General features: G+C 42.2%; 1 protein-coding gene and 1 long non-coding RNA gene across 5 annotated transcripts in view; both read right to left on the bottom strand.

Annotated features, from left to right (window-relative positions):
* The window catches only part of PCGF5 (polycomb group ring finger 5), a 59,513-nt gene extending 56,451 nt beyond the window's left edge, over positions 1-3,062 (bottom strand). Inside the window, exon 1 of the mRNA XM_068687980.1 lies at positions 2,620-3,062. The gene's annotated coding sequence lies outside the window, so the exon portion shown is untranslated. The remainder of the gene's footprint in view (positions 1-2,619) is intronic.
* A 7,881-nt stretch (positions 3,063-10,943) lies between these two features.
* Positions 10,944-23,936, bottom strand: part of LOC137859650 (uncharacterized) — a 31,589-nt gene continuing 18,596 nt past the window's right edge. The window contains exons 2-4 of one of the 4 annotated variants that reach the window (XR_011098434.1): positions 19,202-19,324; positions 17,908-18,005; positions 10,944-15,139 (exon numbers count right to left, since the gene is read on the bottom strand). This is a non-coding gene — a long non-coding RNA (uncharacterized lncRNA). Of the gene's footprint in view, positions 15,140-16,621; positions 17,666-17,907; positions 18,006-18,420; positions 18,446-19,201; positions 19,325-23,936 lie in introns of those variants that run through there. The other 3 variants (XR_011098436.1, XR_011098437.1, XR_011098435.1) reach the window with 3 other exon arrangements.

Below are 23,936 nucleotides of genomic sequence, written 5' to 3'. Positions count from 1 at the left end.
TTTAACTTAACAATTTTCTTAATATTTTAGAATCCTACTTGAGACTATTAATAGAAATTAACTACCTTATTTAACTTTTCTTTACACAAAACTGCAACAACTGTTTTTAACTGAGGATTTAGGGACCAAAGGACTGCCAGGTGGATGTATACCTGGTACAAAGTTTTCAATGAAGAAGTTGAAGAACTGATTCTTTTTCAGCACCACCAATATTTCTTTCCACACCAGTAGTTCAAAACTTTGCTTGAGACTGCTGCATCTATCTAGAAAGAGTTTTTAAAGCAAAAACTGTGAAGAAGAAAGCATCTAATTTATCTTCTTCCCGTTGGGATGTTAACCATCCATTTCCAGCTGAGATAGCTAGAAGGACTTGCAAAGGTGCTGTAGGCACCAGTCTTTCATTGCACAGAATCTGCAAAGCAGCTGATACCGTGAACTATTTTTTGAGCAAAGTACTATCCATTTCAAATAAACATTATAACATCACCCCATTTTTATTTACAAAAGGGCATGACTATATCTGTTCACAAATTAACCATGTTAAGAACAAAGCCTATGTATCCCAACATAACAAAAGCCAGCATACAAAGTTCAGACACTCCACTTTTATCTGCATTGCCCTCCGCAGTTTTCCAACTTGTGCTGCATGTCCTACAGTAAGCTGCTTATCAATCCTAAAAATGGCGCTGCGCAGACGCAACCTTAAACCAATCCGTTTTATCTCACTTCATTTTGCACATTCTGCAGGCTTAAAAGTGAACTCTAGCATTTTTCACTTTTACTTTCAAGCCCAGGGTGCATAGAGAGCAGGGGGAAAAGGCTGAAGCAGAGTGGTGAGCCCACTTACAGCTTTACTTGCTGTACTGCTTTCAATTGAGGTCTCTTTGTAGGCACGTATAATGCTATACATAGTGTATGCTTCTACCTTCTTTGTAAGGAAATTAACTAAGGAAGGATGGGTGCTGTCTGACTACTGATTTAAATGCACCTGAGAAATGGGATTTGTTGCTGTTTGTTGGCTTTACCACCCAATGTACCTAAGAGGATCTGTTCAGAGAACTGTTCAGCCGCACGCAGGATTAACTTGGTTAACTTCAGAATCTTCTGACTGCGAGGCGTTCAGAGCCACACAATGAACGCTGAAGTAATACATAAGCAAATACCAGAATCAATCCTTTCCATGACTGATTTATTTCTCCATTCCTGTTTGGAGAATGAATAGAGGTACAAAACACAGGCAGACAGATAAAGGATACCCGATGCCAAAGGTGACAGAACGGTTTACCAGTAAGAGGCACAAAGATCTTCACATACTTTTGCATTGTAAAACTACTGAGTGCTTGTATTTGTCCAGCACCACCTCCCCATCATAAACAGGGACCTCATTTCTAGGCACTGGCAGGTATACCAAGAAAAGAGGAAATCATCTTACAAAATTCAAAGTCCTGCCTGTGTACAGGGAGAGATAAACATGTCAACAAAAAGTAGAAAATGGAATTCAACTCTGGAATCAAGTCAGAGTTGAAAGAAAAACTATATATAGGACCCAGCCTTAATCCCATTTAAAACAGCCACAGGCAAGAGGATCGGGAGCACAACTCTACCTAGGTGCAACTCTAGCATGTTTATTAAACAAACCTGTTTGTTTTCCAAATATGTATTTATGTATTTACTGCACCAGAGACTAACTATTTTCACTTAACAAAACTACGCAAAACCAATCCCAGATTAAAAGGACCTGGGATCTGTCTCAGGTTTTGGGCTATGGATACGGTGTGATACCATTCACGTTTTGCTTGTTTTGGTTAAATCTGACTTTAAATTAACATACTTCGAATGGCACAGTTACTTAAATCTCGTCATTAGCATCCTTCCTTTGAGGACGTGGAGAAAATGAAGGGCAGGGAGCCGATGCAGAAACAGGTTGCCCCCGGACCACCGAGCGCTGCAGGACTTCCCCAGCCCTCCCGCTGCCCCCGGACAGCCCGGGGGGGGGTCGGGCCCTGCCCGTGCCCTGGGAGCCGAGGCCACCCCCCGGCCCCCCGCTGTGTGCGCCGCGAGGTGATTCACTTGCTTGGGTTCCGCGGAACCGATGATTCACCCCACCCATCGCATCACGCGAACCGCGCGCATGAAGGATAAGGGGGGAGGGAGGAAAAAAATCAAGTTCTTTAAACTTTGTTCTGCCGGAACGTTTATTTGCGATCAGCACCGAGCCCGGCACCCCCCCTCCAACACGTGCCGGGAGCTGCCGCCCCCTCGGGCGGGATGGGCGGCGCGGCGATGGGGACGGGCTGCCCGGTACCTGCCGAGGGAAGGGAAGGGAAGGGAAGGGAAGGCAGGGCGGGCTCGTCCCTCTCCTCCCCACCGGCACCTTATGTAACCGACCGCCCCGCGGGACCCGGCTGCTACTGCTCGCTCCCGGAGCGCCCGTCACCGCCCGCCGGCCCCTCGGGCAGCCCCGCATCCCGCTCCCTCATTAGCGGCTCATTAACCAAGGAGAAACTTCCTCGGCGGCCCCCGCCCCAGCAGCGGCGGCGCCGGGAGCGGTGTCACGGCCGGCGGCTGGCCGCCAGCCCCCCCCCCCTGCCCGCAGCCGCGCCCCGGCGGGCCCCTTACCTTCCCCGGGCGGAGGCCGCGGCACCCACCCGCGGGCGCGTTGCGGGAGCGGGGAGCGGGCAGCGGGGTGCGTGCGGCGGCGGCGCGGGCGGCGCCGGCTGGGCGGGCGGCCGGGGGGGCGGGGAGGGCGGGTGAGGCGGTTGGGCGGCGGGAGCGCGCCTCGCCGGAGGGGGCGGCGGGGGGAGGCTGCGGGGCGGCGCGGGGAGCGGAGCGGAGCGGCGCGGGGCGGAGGGGGGTTTCCCGGGGCTTGTTTACGCCCCGCTCGGTGCACGCGCTGCGGTGATTGGATACAAACTGGGGCACTGCCCCGGGCGGGAGCCGCCGGCACGGTCGCGACCGGGGGTGCTCGGCCGCCGCTGGAGCCCCCCCCCCGAGGCGGAGGAGCCCCCCGTGCCCTGCCCGGGCACAGCGCGGCGAAGGCTCCGCCGGCCGTCCGCCCGCCCGCCCTTCTGCCCTCCTTCCCTCCTTCCCTCCCACCCTCCCTAGTCGCTGCCCGGTGCGGCGCTCTGCGCACGCGCGGCGCTCTGGCGGGGGCCCGCGAGGCGCATGCACCCTGCGCCGCGGTCGCGCATGCCCGTGAGGGGGCGGCGAGGCTCGCGCCGGGCCGCTGCCAGCTCCCGGTCCTCGCCTCACGGCGCTCCCCGCCCCTGGGAGCGGGCAGGGGGCTGTGGGCTGGTTACCCGGGGGGGCCTTATCCCAACTTTGTCCGTTCTGCCGTGACTCATTTTATCCTTGGGAATTTCCAGTGAAATAAACGTTTAACCGAGGAATTAAGGAGGTTGTAACAATTGGATGACATTACTCGTGTTCGTTAACTTGTTAAGCAGCTCCTTGTCATTAATCCCTTCTCGCAATCAACAACAGCAATAAAGTAATACCAACATATATGCCATGAGGGCTCATTGCGCCAGGAATCCCCAATCTGCACTCAGCGTGCACCACAGGAATTTCCCCTGCTCGCTTGCAAATGAGTAAGCTTCTCAATTAATTTTCCCTGAAACTTAGTAACAAAGCACACCCAACTTCCTCGAGTCGTGACAGAACCAACATCTTTCTGTGTAACCCACCTTGTGCTGCCTTCTGCATGGGGCTTGGGCTCAGGGCTCTTGCTGAGAACCTGCTCCTCACTATAACCAGTAGCTGGCCAGCAGTCAGGACCACGGGTGCTAACAGCAGAGCATTCACCTGCAAGTTAGCACCTTTACAAGCTTGTCTGCACTCTTAAAGAAAGATGGAATAGTGAGAGAGTTTTGAAGGGTTCATTTTAATCTATCCATGACACTTTCCAAGTAACATTGCATTAAAAAGCAAGCAAACAAAAACATTACTTAGGGAAGAGCTCTCTTGAGCCTTACTAACATTTTTTTTTATTATTATTATTTTCCCTTTTTGCCACTTCAAGCCTTCCTGGGAGCGCTGTCCAGGAGTTGAAGATGTTTTAGTGTCACCTGACCATGTCACAGCATCACATTTATTTCGATGTCAGTGTGCACTGTCAGAAAGTGGACATTTTAAGGGTTTGCTGGTCAGACTACTGTTTGCCGTGACTGCTCAGTCAGCTGTTAGCAATAATCGGTTTTGTGATAATCAGCCAGATTTGTGGTATCAGAACAGTGCATTGAGCTCCTTTGAGTTTATACTCAGTGGGTATAACACAATGCACAGAGTACTTTTAGAGATTAAGACAACCTTCACTGAAAATAAACTGGGCTGTTCATACTTGAAACAATTGCATCAGGCTTACTGAACACTCAGACATCTCCAAATTGTTTTACCTGGGTTCTATCCTTAAAGGTTTTTATTTTGTCTGTTTGCTTGGGGATTTTGCTTGCTTGTAAGTAGAACTTATGACTGTAAGCTTTCACTTGCAAAAGAGGAATAGATTCTGGAGTATGAAACAGTTCCAGAGAGATACAGCAGTTCTCACTGCATCCAGTTATTTGAAAAAAAAAAAAAATAAAGGACAGAAAGGGAACAAATTCCTTCCTAGTCTCTCCTGTATTTGAAGGCAGTTTAGCACTCACAATGATTTTACTGGAAAACTAATCCTTCCTTAAAACTTCTGAGAGATCCCCTGTTCCTGGGAGGTATGATAGCACAAAATGGTAACACATAGAGGTCTGTCTGCCAGTGAGAAACAACCAGTGCCTACACTGGAGTCATGGGAGAAACCGTGACAGAGATGCTAAAGCTTTCATCCAAGCAGAAATTATAGCCACCAGTGATGGTCTAGACATGGAAGGACAGAGCTCAGAGCAGATTAGCTATCTTTAACAAGACAGAAAGGAAGGCATACAATAAAAGCAATACAAAACACAGTCCAGTATTAAGGATCACTTCTCTTAGTATTCCCTATCTAAACAATAGATGTAGGCTTCCCCAGACAAGATGGCCACAGATTTAAATATAAGTACATACTACAATATATAATTGTAATCATAGATGAAAACTTATTTTCTTACATGCTTACCTGGCTCCTAGGAGACACCAAGGAGCAGGAAACTAATAATTCAAGCTCAAGAGTTTGTACCACTCACTCTATTTGTTGCAATGTGAGAATCTAAGTCAATCAATTAGCTGTGAAAACCTTGACTACAGATTCCAGTTTTATTGTATGTTTTAGATGATACTGAATTAGCTTTTAGTGTCATTAGCTTTCACAGTAAACTTTGCATACAACACAAGAGGGTTTGTCTGGTTCAAGACAGTTTTCTAATTATATTTCTTTCACTTCCTCTGCTGATTTTATTTCTAGTAGTGTGTGGAGCCTTAAACTACTCCGTGGGGCTCTGTTCTTTATCCTGGGCTTTTTAGCATCTAGGTGTTTCCTCAAATTGATGGCTTGTATAAGTTGTCAGTTAAGTGTGATTAGAGCAGCAGCCACATATCTATCACCTCCTCTGATTACGCATCTTTGGAGAACTGGCACGAATGTGGTTTTCAACTGTAAAATTTGTGGTCAGGAAATATTTTTTAAAACTAAACCAAAGCAAAATCAGTGTTCAGCTTGGTTCTCAGCAGTTACTACCTTTAGAGTTGTACGTTAATTTACGAGCCATGAGCAGATTCTGCCTGTCAAAGAAGCCCTCATAATTTCCACTGAAAGTTGAGCCATAACCTTTAGGTATATGTTTATCTTTCAGGTCCCTGGCTGTCAGTTTCAGATTTAATCTACATAAATATCACCGGATACCCTCTCTACCTCCTCAGGAATATTGCCAGGATACATTTTTCCATTTCCAAAGCTTACATAGAAACTGCAATTCATGGCTTTTAAGTATCTAGCATTAATTATATAGCTTTCTTATGAGCTAGGACTTTTTGCCAGAGTGAATGATGAGTCCCTCTTTCCTTTCACCCAGAATTTGACTACTAAGCTATCTTGTTTAGCAAAGTACTACCACACTCATGACTACTTCTATTTGGAAAGAGATCATCACCACTCCTAACTCCATATTTAGAATCATTATGCTATTTTAGAGTGATTTTGCATTTCAGTTCCATTTGTTGTACATATTCTGTCATATGCAATAGGCTCTCCAAGCAAGGTTATTAGTTGTTTAATTATCATCTGTAGGCACCCTTGAGTTTCAGCTTTGCTGAGCACAGCTTAGTGGCACTCAGATTCCAGAGGATCTCACACCAGCAGTGAGACTAAATTATGGATTCTGCTTTTTGGTGTGTATTTTTAAGTCAAGCATTGTTTTACTTCTGTTATATAAATACTGAAATACACATGAATTACGCAGCAGAAAACAAGTGCCCCATTGCTGTTCAGTTGTAGAGGGGCAGGAAGAAATGTAAAAGGTTGTTCACCTGCTCAGCCCTGGCTTCAGCTCCAGCAAGAGGAATTGCCAGATGATTTCTCTGTTTCTTGTCAGTTGGAAGAGCTAACTCATTAAAAAGTTGGTACAAAGCGTACTACAAGAAAATGTAGGAGCTTACTCTCTTCTCAGGGAAAAGTCGTTGAGATCAGTGGATAAGCAGCATGCTTAATATTATTCATTGGTGTGTTGTAAATAAACGACAAACACCTTTTAGTTGCCAGCCTCCATCTGGTACCAAAGACAAACATCTCTGGTGTTGGAGCACAGCTACATCAACATCAGGCATTGTGCACTGCTGCAAGGAAGGCAGCAGCCTCTGTGCCATGGACCTGCTCTGCTGCTTTGAGACAGCTCATCTACAGTCATGCCTTTCCAGAAACTTTCACTACTTCTTTCCATTTCACTTTTTTTTATTTTTTATTTTTTATTTTTTATTTTTTATTTTTTATGTATCACCTTCCATAGTTTAGTATTATTGTGAAACAGTGAAACATTTGTGTTTTAATGTCAGGGAAAGGTGTTTCCCATCAGTAATTTGAATTTCATCATTTTATGCAATGCGAACTAAGATACAATTACATTACATATGAGACTATTACAACATCTCATTTTGTAGAAGGGATAAAGTACGCGTGAATGACTATGGGCAATCTCCCTCCAAAAAGAAGAAGGATACAGACAGGTTGTCTCCTTATAATGAGCTGTTTTTTTTCACACTGGGAAGTTCAGCTCACAGAGAATTGCTATAGTAGATGTAAATAGAATGAAATGCTAACAATTCTCTTTGAGTGGGTTGGATGGACTTTGGTACAGAAATCCATTGGATAAGACTGATTCCTGCGCTCAATAATCACAGCAGCTATTTCCAAGCTGTTTCCTCCTGTCAGCGATGCTCTGCTTCTCGAGAGATTCAGGGCATAATTACTGAACAGTCAGTCCTTGGGCAGCCCAGAGACCATGCTAGGCAAACAGTCACTCTCACGTTACCAAGCAGAAGGAATGAAGGAAAGGAGGATGACAGAGCAAGGTCTCCAGGAGCACTTTTCCTCTTCATTTACTGATGGGGACACAACTGATCTCCTGTACTTTCCCTCTGTAGCCTATGGCTTGCAAAACAGCTCATAAATCAAGTGAAAGACGTAGCTGCTTAGATCGTTCAGCTCACCTAAGCAAGATGCCTAAATATGGATCATGTACGCACCCAACCATGTAGATATTTTGGTGTTATCCTAAAGAACAGTATTTCCTACATTGAATCTTTATCTTCTTTTGACTACTTTGATTTGAGCTAACATTGATGTAAAAGAAAGTAGGAGTAGATTGTTGTAGTAGTTGTTAAAATCCCCAGAAATCTGTTTTGTTGTTGTTATTGCTAGAGTTTGTAATAAAACACCTGCAGGGGGTCTTGCTGACAACATGAACAGGAAGATAAATTGCACCCAATCAAGTTTGTGTATTACACCAATTTCTAAATTAGATCTCAAAATCTTTAAGGTCACAAGTGCTTCATCTTATGTTTTTTTGTGGTCCTCACTGGGGCATCTGAAAACATTAGCAGTAAAAGGACAAATGTATTATAAAGTTTTATTGGTATGTCAGGTACATGTAAGAATGATGTTTTTTGAAAGGCAAAGAGGAAAAAAACATTCTGCATATGCTGTATTTATTTTCAATTTAGCTTGCAGACCTCATTGAAAACAAACAAGTTTTAAGAGGACTATATATTTAGGGTGGAGCAGTTGAGGTCTCCATGTAGCATAGTAGAGATGTGGACAGGATGCAATAGTGCGGAGAAGACCTGTAATGGCAACTCCAGCCCACAAATAGATATCCTCTTTGAATTTCTTTAAAAAGAAGCAGCTGCTAAGAACTCTTCCCACAGGGTAAAGCACAGATGGATTCAAAAGTTCCTATACAAGAAGCAGCTTTTCTAATCATTAAGGATCAACGTGTTCCCTATCAAATACTTAGGATGATGCAGCATACACAATATCGTAGGAAAAAGCTATTTCGTAGCATATACAAAAATGCACACTACAAAACTGCATTTTTCTGTCTCATATCATGAACATATTTTATGTGTATGTACCTGCATGTCCCTGTTGGCACCATCACTTGGAACACAGTAACATTCCTTGTAACCTTCATCCCAGACAGCAAGGATCCAGGAGTTTTTAATCCTGAGTGATTTTTAAAACCATTATAAAAATATATCTGAGCAGTCCAAACAGTTACCACTGAAAACGTATATATTGCCTAATAGTAATCTATTTTGAAATTGAGTCAGTGAAAGATTTGCTTATCAGGCGGTCACGTACTAGTATATTTTCTTGGCAAACATAGAAAAGATTTTCACCCAAGAGATAAGGACGAAGAACTTGACAGACTGCTCTTTATGCTTTGAATCAGAATGGTTACCAGGGTACTCTGATTTATGAAACATATAAAATTTCTCCCATTACATGAAAATTTTCACACATTAAAACATGGAGAGCCTATAGTTGTAAATCCATGCAGAAAAAAACATAGTGTTTCCATAATTTGATCTGTAATACTCAAAATCAGGTACTGCAGAGTTCCATAATGGCACATTGAGCATTATTTATTGTTATCTCATGTTATTTAATGAGATGCCCGGTCTCGTTAATATCAGGCTCTGCTATTTACAGATGAATTTATAGCAAACTGAAAATGTCACGTGTCCAATTGTCATTGCTCCTGACTTCACTCTACTGAGGATCCCTGTCTCAGCAGCCAGGCTACAGCTCCACAGCAGGCAATAAGAATAATCACAGGTGACTTTTATTTGTTCAAGGCAAGCATGTCAACACCTTAGACTGCTTTATTGAATTCTTCACAGAGCATTAAATATCCTAATTAATTTTCAGCTTTGCAAATAAAAAGCTAGCATAAGTAGGGCTGCTGGGAAACCTGGGGACTCCTGGACACTCCTCAGCAAACTGCATGCATGCAATTCCTGGCAAGTTGGTCAGCAGAGACCGCAGAACTACAGCAACACTCTGCCCATCAGAATAAGAAAAAGCAGCTTATTGCCAGGGGGCCGTGCCCATGACAGCCATCCCTCCCCTCTGGGTCGCTGCACCTGTGAGGAGTAGGGGAGGGAGGCCACACAGACGTGTCTCTCTCATCACTCAGCACGTACGCCCTTCCTGCTGTTTTTAAACGTGAATTGCTTTCTTTGGAAGCTAGCAAATTATGTGCTGAACAGAACTGCAGCCACCAGATCCCTCTGTATTTTATGTTCAACAGGCACATGGATCCCCTTTTCTGTAGTGCTCCCAGATGCCCCTCACTGCTCTGCACCCCTCACAGCGCTCTGTGTCAGGGACCAGCTGGACAAACTGCCTTAAAATTTGGGTGGGTGGCATTAACCTGGGCCAGCGGCCTCTGACCACTTGCTGGTTTTGATCAAGCTTCCAGGAGCTTCATGTTCTCAAGGCCTGTCAAACATAAGCTGGAATTATCAGTAAATTCAAACATTATTAAGGAAGGGAAGCCAGCAGATGGACAAACTGTGGTTGCAGGTCTTTCTTTAAAAGCCATCTGAACTCCAAGTAGATCTAGCCTTCAGAAGTTCTCCTACTGCTAACCACTTTGCTATAATGTAATGATGTAATGCAATTAGCCACAAGATAAACTTAATGCTCTTCCATTTAAATTTGAAGTTTTGAAAGAGAGCTTTAAGCAACCAAATTTACAGACATCCTGCGTGACAAATCCGTGGAAGCAGGTGGATATCTGAACTTAACATCATACTTATTTCCACACAGACAAAACTGTAAATAGGAAGAATCTACAAGATGAATTGATGAAATTGAAAAACTTTACACCAAATTTTATGTGATGGAAATTTCAAGATCTCATCTAAATCCCTGCCAAATTCAGGATCCATATGTGCCACTGTGGGATTGATTTGTATCTTGAACGTAAGGTGTTACTTTTTCTCTAGCGTATATCATGTTCGAAAAAGACAGATTCATAACTGGAGAGGAGATGAAATGAGGAAGAGCAGCAGAGCATGAGGAAAAAGATTGGAGAAAGAAGAAGAGTAGAGATTGAGGGGAGGAGGACTGGCAGGTGCCTGTGTAATTGAAGGTCTCAGCTGCACTGGCAACTACTGGAGAGCTGGCCGCAGGTATAGTGGCAGCAGCAGGCTTTGTCATGCTGCTAGCAGATTTCATTCACAAACACCAGAGGAGGAAGTAAAAAAAAAAAAAAAAAGAATAATTGTCACTTTTTTTCTATCTGGTTGCCCACAAGATCATGTGAACAAAGGCTGCCAATGATGCTAACTGGCTCTCTAGGTTGGATGATTGTGTAATTATTGCAATTTTCTTCTTCCTCCCTGTGTTTAGTTTGTATTTTCTCTGCTACACTGAGTCCAGCTCCACATATACTTAGTTACAGACAGAAGTCACTAATTTTAGACAGGCTAAGTGCATTATGGAGAGCCACGAAGGCCAACTACTGGAAAAGAGAAGCCTTTGTAATTGCTTAGAGACACTGGTGGGAAAGTAAATAAAAACAGGGACACAGAAACCATCCACTGAACTGCACACTGAGAAACAGGTAAGTTGTCTACCCCAGCTGATAGCCTCAGTTATGGGCTCATAGCTCTCTTGGGAGGTTGTAATTCAAAGAGGCATTTTGGAAAGGCGAGGAGAAAGTGCACAAGTCAAGTACAAACCCACAAGTTCTCATGTTTTACAGACGGCTTTCTTCCTTTAAAGCAGTTATGTCTATGTATTTTCCTAAAATAGAAGGGAAGCTATCAAATACTTTTGAAACATATTTTGAAAGACCTCATGTATCAGAACTGAAGAAAAGAGATGTCTGGTTCCTGGCTGATCTTATTTCCTACTTAGAAACTAATTTTCATACTCTTGCTGTTCCCACTGCACAAAATAGGCTGGTCAGACCTGTTTTAGTAACTGCTGTATGGATAAAGCTTCTTAGCTATACGTATATGCAGAAATACTCAAAGTAAAATCGGAATTTTTAATCAAATATCCAAAGATATGGAGATTTTTGAATGCTAATATTTTTTGGTTCCAAGCAATTTTATTAATATTTTACTATTTGCTTTTACAGATGGAAATGAGCAAGTTTAAAGCTCAGACATCCCTGACTGGACTCTCATTCAAAATGAAAATCCTGCATGATACAACCAAATTTTAGTTTCTATTCAAGATTAATTATTTCAGTAGCCAAGTATCACAGACTCAGAAATGAGTCACAGTATCTGGTGAAATAATGAAAGAGGATGGATGGCTTGAAGAGAGTGCACACACTGAGCATTGGTAAATATTTCGTGAAATACAGCTGCTTGTTATCACATCATGTTTCAATATCTCCAAAGCCTCAAAAGATTAAACAAGGCTGGCCTGAGGCCATATTTATTTATTTAGGATAGTAGTTCTTAAACTATTACATGGAGCCCCTCTTCTCTTCTCTGCCTGTGTGGATCCCTCAGCCAGGTACAGATGCCTCCAGCCCCTGCTGCACTACAGTAATGAAGAATTGGGAGAATTCAGACAACAAAGGTTTTGGTCCCAGTGCATAGTATCCCTGGGGGTACACAAGGAATGAGCATGGCCTTATCCAGAAAATGTTAATCTACCCACAAGTTTTCTCTCTGTGAAGCACATTCTTCCAGGCTTGCACCCTTCAGTGATGCTTCTTCCCATCTCCTTAAAGTGTCTGATACTGTTTTTATAACATGACTTGGCATTTGCAATCAATCTCTCCCAATCCTGAAAATAACCTAAATAAGAAAAAGTCATCAAGATCTTGAAGGAAAACTGTTTGGCCACCTTCTTAGTTTTGAATGCAAAATACAACTTATTTGTATGTCTGTGCATGTGAAAGATCTTCTGCCAATTACCCTGTTGACATGGGAAGTTGCTTGGACTCCAAAGTGATGCTGACAACTGCAACTAGGTGTGTGCTTGCCACAGTACCCTTGCTGCCTCGGTCTGCACGAAGAAGAAAGGTGCACTGTGTGACTGGAGACACTCACACTGCCACTAGCTGTGCTGAGCCTGTGTGGTGGGTGAAGACTTCTGTCTCCAGAAGAGATTTTAGGCACATTTTATCAGCCCAAGTTTAATCCCACCTGACATTATGCTTACTTTAATGCTATCTCTCGTCAAAAAGTTTCGCCTATTTTTCCTTCATGGCTTTTACCACAGAGCTCCTAGATAAGCAGATGGATGGGTGCTCAGAGTGCCAGATTGTTAGCAAGAGAAGTCATATTCCTTTATCCAGCAGGTTTCATGCCAGTCCTACATGGTATTCAGCTAGAAGAGTGGGTTAATGACTAGTGGCAATTAGATGATGAAGTTTATACACGCTTTACACTTAGCCAGGTTCAGGCTGACAGTGACTCCTGGTAGCTATTACTGATGGTTTATGTCCTGAGACTATCAACACACTATCAAACTCTTCCCAGTTACAAAAAGAGACAAATTAAGATCTTTTTGTTATTTTGCTTTTGCTATTAGCAGCATAGTCTGTATATCTAAAAGGTTATAGATCGTTAATAAAACATACAGCAGTTCTGACAATTTCAGCAAGCTCCAGCATCTCGCCTCCTTTTCCCACAACCCCTAAATAACCATCATTGCAACACACACAGCATGTAGCCCACACCTCTGTTTTTCAGTTCTTGCAGCAGCTCCCAATTTTGTCATCTTTACTCTCTGCAGGGAAGGCGCCTCAGCTGCCTTGTATTTCTGTACTTCATTCAGCAAAACATGGAACAAATGTTTAGTGACAGCCTGTTGCACACCAGTTTAATAGTCCATAAAACAAAAAGGCTACTGATAGAAGATTTTGAAAATTCAGCATTTTGTATATAAAGCTATTCAGCTTTACAGTAATGTGATGGTTTGTTCTGCAGCTAGATTTCCAGAGATGCGTGGCTTTCTATATAAAGCAGTATTACTGGATTTTTAAGATACTTTAGGAATTCTAGTTCAGAGTATTTTTTAAGTTCTTAAGTTTGTTCCACATCTTGCAACAAGGGTGGTTAAATACAAATACCCCATTAACTCTAGCAGAATCTTTCATGCACCATAACTCCAAGAAGTTGCTAAAATTTTTGAAAATGTAAAATCACAAAAATGTAAATCAATAATGATGCAACTTCTCTGGTTAATAGGTACTCCTATGTAATGGAAAATCTTAAATGCTGTTTAAACACTTCATCACCAGATTGCATCTTCTGACCATCAGTGAAGCTGTGTTTCTGCATTAAGGAAAGAGATGTTTATATTAGAGCAGAAAAAAAATCTTCAAAAATCCATGCGCAGACTTGGCAATATGTTGTACCAAGCTTTCTTGTCTTCCCAGAACCTTCCACTGCTCTGTTCACTTTCCCTTCTAGAGCTCTAGGCTGCCCCCTTTTTTTTTTTTTCTAGATTTCTCTCCCTCAAACACATGCTTTACCACCAGTTACTTCTCTCCCATGTTTTTGTAGTCTTGCTGTACCTTGGAGGGCTTACATATTTTCCTTCCACAGCACTGGTAGTGACTGCATGGAGGAAATCCCTCCATCTCTTCCTGCATGGCGGGTGCAAAGAGCAGCAGAAGCACTGTTCTTGTGAGGATCTTTGGAGTACACATACCCAAGTGCCTGTGGGATACCCCATACAGCCACATGCTCTGCCCACTAAATGAAGGAGCTCCATTTTTCCCTGGGGCTGAAGATGGCAGTGCAAACCTGTTCCTATCCCTTCTCTCTTAAAATGCCTTCATAGATTTTGTCTGTTGCAGGATGGCTGCTTTCCTGGCAGACGATGCTGAAGGCTGCAGAACACAGGCATTTCTCCCTGCTGAGGGAGCATCCCGGGTCTGGGGGAAGACATACCACATCTTTCCAGTTGTTCCCTCTCCTGTTGCATTAATATTCCCATTGGAAACCAGCTTCTCTGAGCCAGCCAGGAAACATTCTTGTAAACAGAGCAGAAGGGCTGCAGGAGCCAAGAGCATCCTCTTACACACAGTACTTATAAGAGCATTTGGGGGGTCAGGCATCACTCCCTGCTTGTATTCAATTCTTATGAAAGTTTTTAAGCATATTTGAAGACAGCTCTTGGCAGAGCCTTCCCTTTCAAGTTGTACATTAAATATAAATGACATCTGAAGAAATACTTGCATATCTACTTAGTCCCTAATCTTCTAAGAACAAGCCAATCAGATGCAAAGCTATTTCCCAACACCATATAATGTCATTGTAATACAGATTTATTTCCAGGCAGTATGGTTTCCTTAATGGCAAAAAATAGAAAGCTGTCCTCATGGAGAAGGGTGGAAATGATACAACAGCAGTGACATAATCCTATTGCAACATGGTCAAGAAGACTTCAGATTGTAACTTGTCACTGAATGCTGGCCACCACCTGCAGCTGGTAGCAAAGCCAACAGTGCACTGCTGAAAAGTTGCCCAGTGACATAACTTCACTTCCATCTACCTGTAGCACTCTGGTAGTATTGTTGGAGGAACATAAGCTGTAAGGATAACTCACTGCCAGTAAGTATTATCCGCAGTCCTTTGTGAACACAAAGGGACTATATTCAGATCAAGGAACGGTCTCAGCTCAACTTTCATCCACACCCAGAGATTTAAGTGAAGTAAGAGACAGGTGACAGATCTTTAGAGTCACCACCTGCTGAAGAAAAACAAAAGCAACCAGATGACTGCCAGCAAGTGCTTTCACCTCCCATTACCACCATAACTAGGAGATGAGCAACAAGAAAGGGAAATGTTTTCTGTATGAGTTGTCTTACAGCAGTAGGTAGGAACACCAGTTTTTATTACAGGTATGAAATGCTACAGGTATCAAACTGAATATGTTCAGTTTTCCCTTTGAAGACTTTTCTTTAACAAGAAAGTAACAGAAACTGTAATTTTGCCTATAAAAAATGACAGGAAAACTTCACAGTATTATCGAGGTGATAACTGAAAGTCATTAAACAATGTTTTTAAGTATTTTCCTTGACTATAGCATGAAAATATATTTAACATCTCAGGAAAATAAAGCCCAATAGCTCAACATAAAATAGGTAGTGGATCACTGCAGTTAGTTTCCTGCAGAACTGTTAACGTGCCAAACAACTGAATGAGGATTCAAACAGCAATAAAGTGCCAAAGGGATGATTTCATTCAGTTTCATTTATGCAAAAGAGAAGCAACAAATTACCTGTGAACAGAAAACTGATGCACATAGTGCAGCAAGGGAATTAGTATTTTTACCTTTGTTCATCCAAGAAAAAGGGAGGGTTTGCAAAGTGCATTGCGGTCTATGAAAAACATTCACTCTGAAGTGTTTTAGTCACCACAACGCCTGTGACCTAGAATGCCTATGACTTTTTTGTTGATTAAACTTCAGGAGAGGTTTAAAAAAAAAAAAAAGCTGCATGCCATTGCAAGGGAAGAGAGGAGAAGGCACTAACAGGCTGCTTTCCAAACAGATTTCCCAGAAAGATTGCAATTAATAAAGGGGTCTAGACATGCTTTTTGTGCCATTTTTGTTATGTCACAGTGTCAACTGAAAGCTTAACGAATCATAAAATGCATCATTTTTATGATTATTTCTTCACATCTAATCCAGATATTTCTAAATACACAGGGTATTAGCAATACTCACACAGCATTTGGATTTAGCTTCCCCTTGGCCAAGGTCACAAAGACAAAGCAATGTTATGTGAACGAGGGAGCTAATGCAGCCTGCTTTGTTATGGGTGTTATCTGGGAGTTGTGTTCACTGGTAGCAAACTGGGTGTGAATTCTAACTAAAGATTTTCCTGGGGTAAGGATACTTTTAACATAGCTCCTTGTGTGGAATCTCATGTGCTCACTGTAAATGCTGAGAAGAGGGACTGCCCCTCATTAGGGCCACTCCTAAAGCTTCTCTCTCCTGTAGCTGTCTCTTGATTTTCCTGAATTTGTAGGAATGTAACTTGTTGGAGATGGCTGCTGCTCTCAAATTTGCTTAGAAGTGGCCACTAGATTAAAAAGCTGCCACATCAGGACAGACAGATACACAACCACATCTGGATCACATGATTGCATAAGCCTTGTTTCCTTAAAAAATCAGAACCAAAAAAAAAATCCCAGATGCACTAAAAGGAAATCACAAGGAAAGAAAATAACAATTTAAACAATATATTGATAACAGCTAAAAACCACCACCTACTCATATCCACAGCAAATAAATCCACACACAAAAAAGTTCTTGAGGCAAATATTGTTCACAGATTAAAAACATCTTAATGACTCATTTACCACAAGTTTCACTTTCTCATACAATTACTCCTAACTGAGCTTCACTGGGCTTCCAAAGGACATGCTTTATCATCACGATGTCAGTAAGGCAATACAGTGCATTAAAATGTTGTTATCTAGTGAATGGCATTTCTTATTGTAGAAAGAGACATCAGTAGATATCCATCTTAGTTCTCAAAAAAACAAAACAAAACAAGAAACACAACCTTAGAAATGAAGTCAGGTTCAAGTATTTTCATTCACATAAATAACAGAATGAGGATTCAATCTCTTTAAAGACTTTTAGTTTTATTTTACACTGTACTATTCATTAGAAAAAGGACCAAAGCAAACTTTCCAGAAGCACTTCTGTGGTTCTGCAGCAGCTCTGATCTGGATATACATGTCTGTAGGATATGATCCTCCCTTTAGTTTATGCAGAGACAAGTGCCTGATTCACACAAAGCTGCAGGCTGTATGGTGAAAATATTCCAACCCACTTTCATGCTTACCTGATGTACCTGGGGTAGAAATAGGCTTTTGGTAAAGAACTTGCACTCAAACACAACAGCAAGAGCAAGTCGAGTGAGTGGATGAGTAATAGCACTTAAAGTATTTCTCCAGTTTTTCAGCAGGACTTCTGGTTGTTTTTATCATGTGAACAAATTGGCTTACTACACAAACTTGGAATTTTAGGTGTGAAGTCACACGATATATATAATGCTGAACATAGTAGGTGAGACAGCCCAGCTAGTACCTGAACCATTGCATTACAGGCTCACACGGTATTTTCAGCACCACACCTAACAAACCAGCTCTTGGTGATCAGAACATTTCTAGCCCAAGAAAGCAAGCAATATGGTTCCAGCAGCAAAGGAAGATGGGACTGCAGTGCAGGAACACACACTCCTAAGATCTTGGGCTGGCTCATCTATATAATTAGGAAAATCTACATGATTATTTTGCATAGGTAGAGGAACTGTATTTTTGCAGTTTAGGTTAACTGAGTTAATTAGCATTTCAGCACTGTATGAAAGCAAGCTGGCTCTGAACACGCTCAGATGCTGACCCCAAGACCTATATGAAACTTCAGTGGAGATTTGCTGCTTCATGTTGTAACTTATGCCTCCACTACAAGACACAACCTGAGCAGATGTTTTGATGAACACTCACATTTTACTTCAGAATCCTCCAGACAGCATAGGATCTATGAAGACCATGCACACACTGACACACTGGTCCATAGAGACAGTTCTTCAAAAGATCTTATTCTATGGAGGGAAAGGCAGTGGTAGAGATGAACTGAAGAAAGACATTTTAACATTTTGGAACTCTAAGGCCTGCCTTACAGAGAAACACATCCTATATAATCTAGCTTGACTAGAGATTATAGTTGACATACTATTAATTGTCTGAACTCACAGATAGTTTATGATGCTCTTACTGGTATACTTGTTAGTAAAAAAAAAAAAAAAAAAGACTCAGTATGAATGCATTTCTTCAGATAAGTTTCTTTTCCTCTTCCTTCCAAGGACTACTCTTCTCCCTCCTCTCCCTCCTACCCTACTTTCATCTTTTTCCTTCCCCCCCCCTTTAAGGGATAGTTCAGCTTTGGAAAGTTGTCTTCCTCAGTCTCCTTCCTTTTCCCCTCCCCATGAGCTATTTTCAGTACTTTCAACTAGTCAGAATGAGTTACTGAACCTGGAGAGCTCTGCAACGAAGCAGAAACAAGTCATAGATGTTTTCTCTGGATAGATTTGTAGTATGATTCATGTAGGAACTACAGCACCCAGGGTATACTGGTGCAACTTTTTATGCTGGTGCAGATCACTTTTGAACTAACTCAATCATATTTCCAAGCAAATGCATATTTTTATTGAAAACTAAATGGGGACCTCATCCACAAGAGAATTTTGTTCTGGAAACATTTATACACAGATGATAGACAGGCTTGTATGACACTAAGACGGCATGTTTGCTCTAAATTAGAATCTGTAATGTTAATTATGGCATAATACCAACACTTGCAGGCCACTTCCAGCTTTACACCTCCCCTTCTCATCTTTCCTTTTGTCATTTCTCCTAGCTGTAGCTCTTGCTTGCTCCCCCCACCTCCTTTTCTTTGCCTCCTTCCCAGCTGCCACAGCAGAGCAGAGTGGCAACAGCAGAGTTCAAGCTGCAAGGCAGCTGGTGAAGATGCTCTGTCATCCCTGCACTGACACTGCAGTGCTGTGCAGTGTGCTCTGAGCTACTACATATCTGCAAAGAGTGACATACCACATTTGCATACATGCCAGGATTTTGTATAGACTCAGAAGAGCTCACTCTTTTCCACTGAAGTGAGCTTAGGTGGGTGATGCTCAGAATGTGCAGTTCTTTAACTGTGGAATCATTCACTGCCAGCTTTTACAGCTTTTTGCACCACATCTGCTAACACTACTGCCTGGGCTGTACAAACATGATTCACCTGGGTGCAGCACTGCTGGAGGACCTCAGCTTAGGTGGGCTTTGCTGCATACTGCTGCAGCTTCATGAAGGGGAGGCAGTGCATTTGTGAGTACTTGCATTGGTAGGCAGATTAGATCTGCTGCTGGAAGAAGAGAGGAAAACAAAGGTTAAGCAATCTGTAATATCAGTCAAAGGAGCAAATTACAGTATTCTGTTTTCTTCATTCCTTGCTTCCAAATTAGCTGCTATCTCAGTGCTAATGCTTAATTGTCTCAAAGTTTACAATATATACTGGTTGAATTAAAGTCAATAATTCAATATTTTTTATTTTATGAAATACTCTCTACCTTACAAGCAATACACATACTTTGAGTTTTGTATTTCCTGAGGATAACTCTCACCAGCTGCTCAGGTATGTGGAAACAGTCAGTTGGAAAGTTTTTGCGTTCAGAGAAGGGTTAACAAAGTGCCAAGCTCCAGGAGTAATGTAAGTGGGCACTCATTATAAAGGTAGCACTGTCACAACAATTATGCTTTGTGTTTTTAGCAGACAGGCTGTACTAGTTGCCATGGGTTTGTTTCTCTGACGGCCTCCTCTCCCAGGGAAACAGAATCCCCAGCAAGAATCAGTGACTGCTATAATTGCTGAGAGCAGAAACAAATGCGCATTCAGGAACTATCTAATAATAACCTTTACCCTCCTTGCCCCCATCCCATCCATTTTCTATGTTTTGAACTGTTACATCAGCTACATGGAAGCCTGAAAGTAATCAGATGAGTCTGAAACCCGAGCAGAACAGATGAAATTATTTCAGTCCCTCCCCACCAGCAGGGACCTTGATCTGTCTGTGGCAATTACATTATGGTTTAAAAGCAAACTTTTTTCAACTGAACATAAACATTGCGCAAAATATACATTGGACTCCGAGTAACCCAGAAATAGCAGGGTATTAATGCAGACAAGAATTTTACTGCTCTCATACACAGGGTATTTGTAACTTTCTTATCACATTTGAATTATTATTCTCTCATCTCCAAATGGCAGTCTGCCAGATGCCTCTATCTCTTGAACTGCTCCTTTGTATGCTAGATCCAATACAAGCATCAGCATGCATTAATATTTCTATTTTTGCACTGAGCAGCAGCTCATAAAATGACAAATATGCTAGCACAAAAACAGAATTTAATCGAGGATGCTGATGATCGGAATCACATTTTTCCTGGTGAGAAGTTAAGAGATTTTGATGAAATCTAAATGGAGTAAAGTTCTTTGTTATGTGAAGCTTTGGGGATTCAGATGAGCACTGATTGGAGTTTGCCCTTTTCTCTTAATATGAGATATTTACTCTCTCTAGCAGGATTCATCTTCCTTTCTTGCTAGAGGAGATTATGCTCTGGAGATTTGATACATTCCCTAGCTCCCCACCCTACTCTGGTGATTTTTATCTCAAGTTCACGTACAAATAGTTTTCTATCATTATTCCACAATGAAACATTCAGATTTGGCACTTAGGTCTCCTTTGAGATGGGATGATGCAAGTCCATGCACCTTTTAAAAATAGAAAAACTCCTTCATTTATACATTAGCTCAAGCATGTCATACTGCAAAGGACTTGCTTTTAGTTCTGGAAAGTTTTCCCCCACAACATTTTTCTGTTTTCATTTAAACCATAAGTCAGGATTCAAATCCTTCTTTTCCTATTTTTACCCTTTGTTATGCAGCATCAGAGCTCACAGTATAACCTACATCAAGTGTTGCTCTTGATTCTGCCTGCACAACAAGAAGCATTTCAAAGGGCATGTGGAAATGGTATATTTTATACTGCTTACTGTAACGGAGCTAAGAGGATGAAAGGCAGTAGACAGTAATCAAGCAAAGCAAGATTTTCACAGGAATAGGTGTTTTAGTATGTTTAAGTATTGGATCCTCTTATTTCATTTTAAGTGATCACTAGCAGGGTTATATTATTAAAACTGGCCAGGTATTTGGGTACAGAATAACTTAATTTCTAAATATAAGAAATCAGTGTTTCAAACAATTATTTTCTTTTAAATCATGAGTCACAGCAGGTGAAACGACAATATTCATTCTTGCTGCTCTCAACCAAAGCTGCAATTGTCAGGCAGGACTGACAAGCTCTAATTGAAAGTGTGGTTGGCTCTGCTTGGGAAGATCCACCCAGGGAACAACACAAATTTTAAATGGACTTGTCCAAACTGAAATCTAAACATAGCCTCAGAAACTATGCATGTACAATTATATACATAATACATAAAAGATAAACAATTAAAATAAAAATTAAAATAAATACTGTATGTACATATACACACATAAAATAATAGCAACAGCCTCATACTTCCCCCTGCCCTGACCTATCTGTCCTTACCAAGATGCTACTAGGAAGCAGCTGGTATTTAGCATTATGAACATTAACTTCAGATTGTGGATTGCTAAAGACAAATGCAGTCTAATTAAAGAAAGTGGACATTAAAAGACACTTGTCTATGTGACTATTTAGGGGGTGGGCTACCTAATTGCATAAGAAGCAGGCTGGAGTTTATTGGTCCAAATAGCTTGCTCATGTTCATCCTCCCCACTTTCTAGATGGACTTTGCCAATATCAGAGCTCCCCCTTTTCTTCTTATAGGGGATTTCAGGAAGGGACACTTATTGCTAGTAGTAGGCAGACAGTCACACAATCTGCTGTAAGTTCCAAAGAAGAACTTACAGAACACGTTTCTTACCACAGCAAAAACGATAACCACCATTTACCAGAAGGCAACTTGTATCTTTGGGAGTTGTCCTGTGTCCAGAACATGTACCACTGCCATCTACAGGAATATTAAGGTGTGAATCAGAGAAAAGTTTGGGATCCGTAGCTAAGTACAGAGTCACACCGTTGCTTCTGACTATCATATTAAGTCAGACACTTGCGGCCCTGATTTTGAGGCAATGACAGAAAATACTGTTACCACTCCAGAGACCTTAGTCATCATCACACTGGAGAGAAGGGTATTACTCATAAGAGTCAGTTCATGTCATTTACTTTCCAGGTAGCTCAGATCCTGCTGGTAAGGAAATTTCCTCTCCATTGAGCAGAGGTAACTGAAGCACTGGAGAAGTGAGTTGTCTGTGCTGCAGAAGATAGCTGCTATCCAAATAGCTCAACTCCCAGGGAGTCACCTTACTTCCCCATAGAACTGTTCTTCCTCATCACCGCTGGTTACTCTGATGAGCTTGGTTTATGGCCACTTCATAGAATCATAAAGGTTGGAAAAAACCTCCAAGATTATCTGGTCCAACCACCACCCAACTACCAACGTCACCCACTAAACTATGTCCCTAAACAACAGGTCCAACCTTTCCTTGAATACCACCAGAGACAGTGATGCCACCACTTCCCTGGACAACCTGTTCCAATGCCTGACTGCTCTTTCTGAGATGAAATATCTCCTCATTTCCAACCTAAACCTTCCCTGGTGCAGCTTGAGGCCATTCCCTCTAGTCCTATCACTAAGTTATCCATGAGAAGAGATCGACCCCCAGCTCCCCACACTGTCCTTTCAAATAGCTGTAGAGAGCCATAAGGTCTCCTGAGCCTCCTCTTCTCCAGAGGAAACAACCCCAGTTCCCTCAGCCACTCCTCACAGGACTTGTGTTCCAGTCCCTTCGCCAGCTTCGTAGCCCTTCTCTGGACATGCTCCAGGGCCTCGATGTCCTTCTTATAGTGAGGAGCCCAAAGCAGAACACAGTACTCAAGGTGCAACCTCACCAAAGCAGAGTACAGGGGGACGATCACCTCCCTGGTCCTGCTGGCTACACTATTCCTGATAAGCCAAGATGCCTTCTTGGCTATCTGGGCACACTGCCAGCTCAAATTCAGACAAGCATTGACCAACACCCCCAGATCTTTTTCCTCTGCACAGCTTTCCAGCTACTCCAAGCCTGTAGTGGTGCATGGGGTTGTTGTGGCCAAAGTGTGGGACCCAGCACTTTGCCATGTTGAACCTCATCTCATTGACCTCTGCCCATCGATCAGTCCTGTCCAGGTCCCTCTGCAGGGCCTTGCTACCCTCCAGCAGATACACATCATGATTTGAAGCTCCTGATGACTACATTGGAAGTCATATCATGTGCTCTTAAAAACTGATGTCTGAAACGCATCTCAAATTTTTAAAAGTTTCAAAATGTGGCCCGTGAGAACAAAACCATACCAGTGTCTGGTCTATGCAGTTTGTAGGCTCACACAGAGAGCCTTGAATCACACCTCAGTTATGATCTGGCTTGGTTCTGTTGTCTTTAGCTCTCTGGACACATCTCCCATCTCTACAAAGGTGAATCCCAGTTCTATATGGAGTTTTCTGCCAGCCTCAAGATTTGAAATCTTCCTCAAATATGAAAATAGAAAGGGGAAAACCCAAATCCAACTACAAGGTTTCTTCTGGAACCCAGAAAGTGCTGAACTTGCTGATCAATATTGTTTAAGACAATTTTGATCACTGCTGTGATGAATAAGAAACAAAGTTTCACTCAAACTTGAGGTAGTGAAAGTAAAACTGTAATTAATTTCAGGAGAGCACAGGCAGTCAAGTCAGACTGTTCTTCAGGTTTAGAAGAGAAAAGACTGAATAAGGCTTTGACTCATCTGTCATTTATGCTGCCTTAATATACGTGGACTACAGAACTCCTTATGAGAGCATCTCAGACTAAAGAGGAATTCTCAAAGCTCATTATATGGTACTTGCAAATGAGT

The sequence above is a fragment of the Anas acuta genome, chromosome 7, assembly GCF_963932015.1.
Source record: "Anas acuta chromosome 7, bAnaAcu1.1, whole genome shotgun sequence".
Classification (NCBI taxonomy): domain Eukaryota; kingdom Metazoa; phylum Chordata; class Aves; order Anseriformes; family Anatidae; genus Anas; species Anas acuta.
This window is presented reverse-complemented; position numbering and strand designations above follow the sequence as displayed.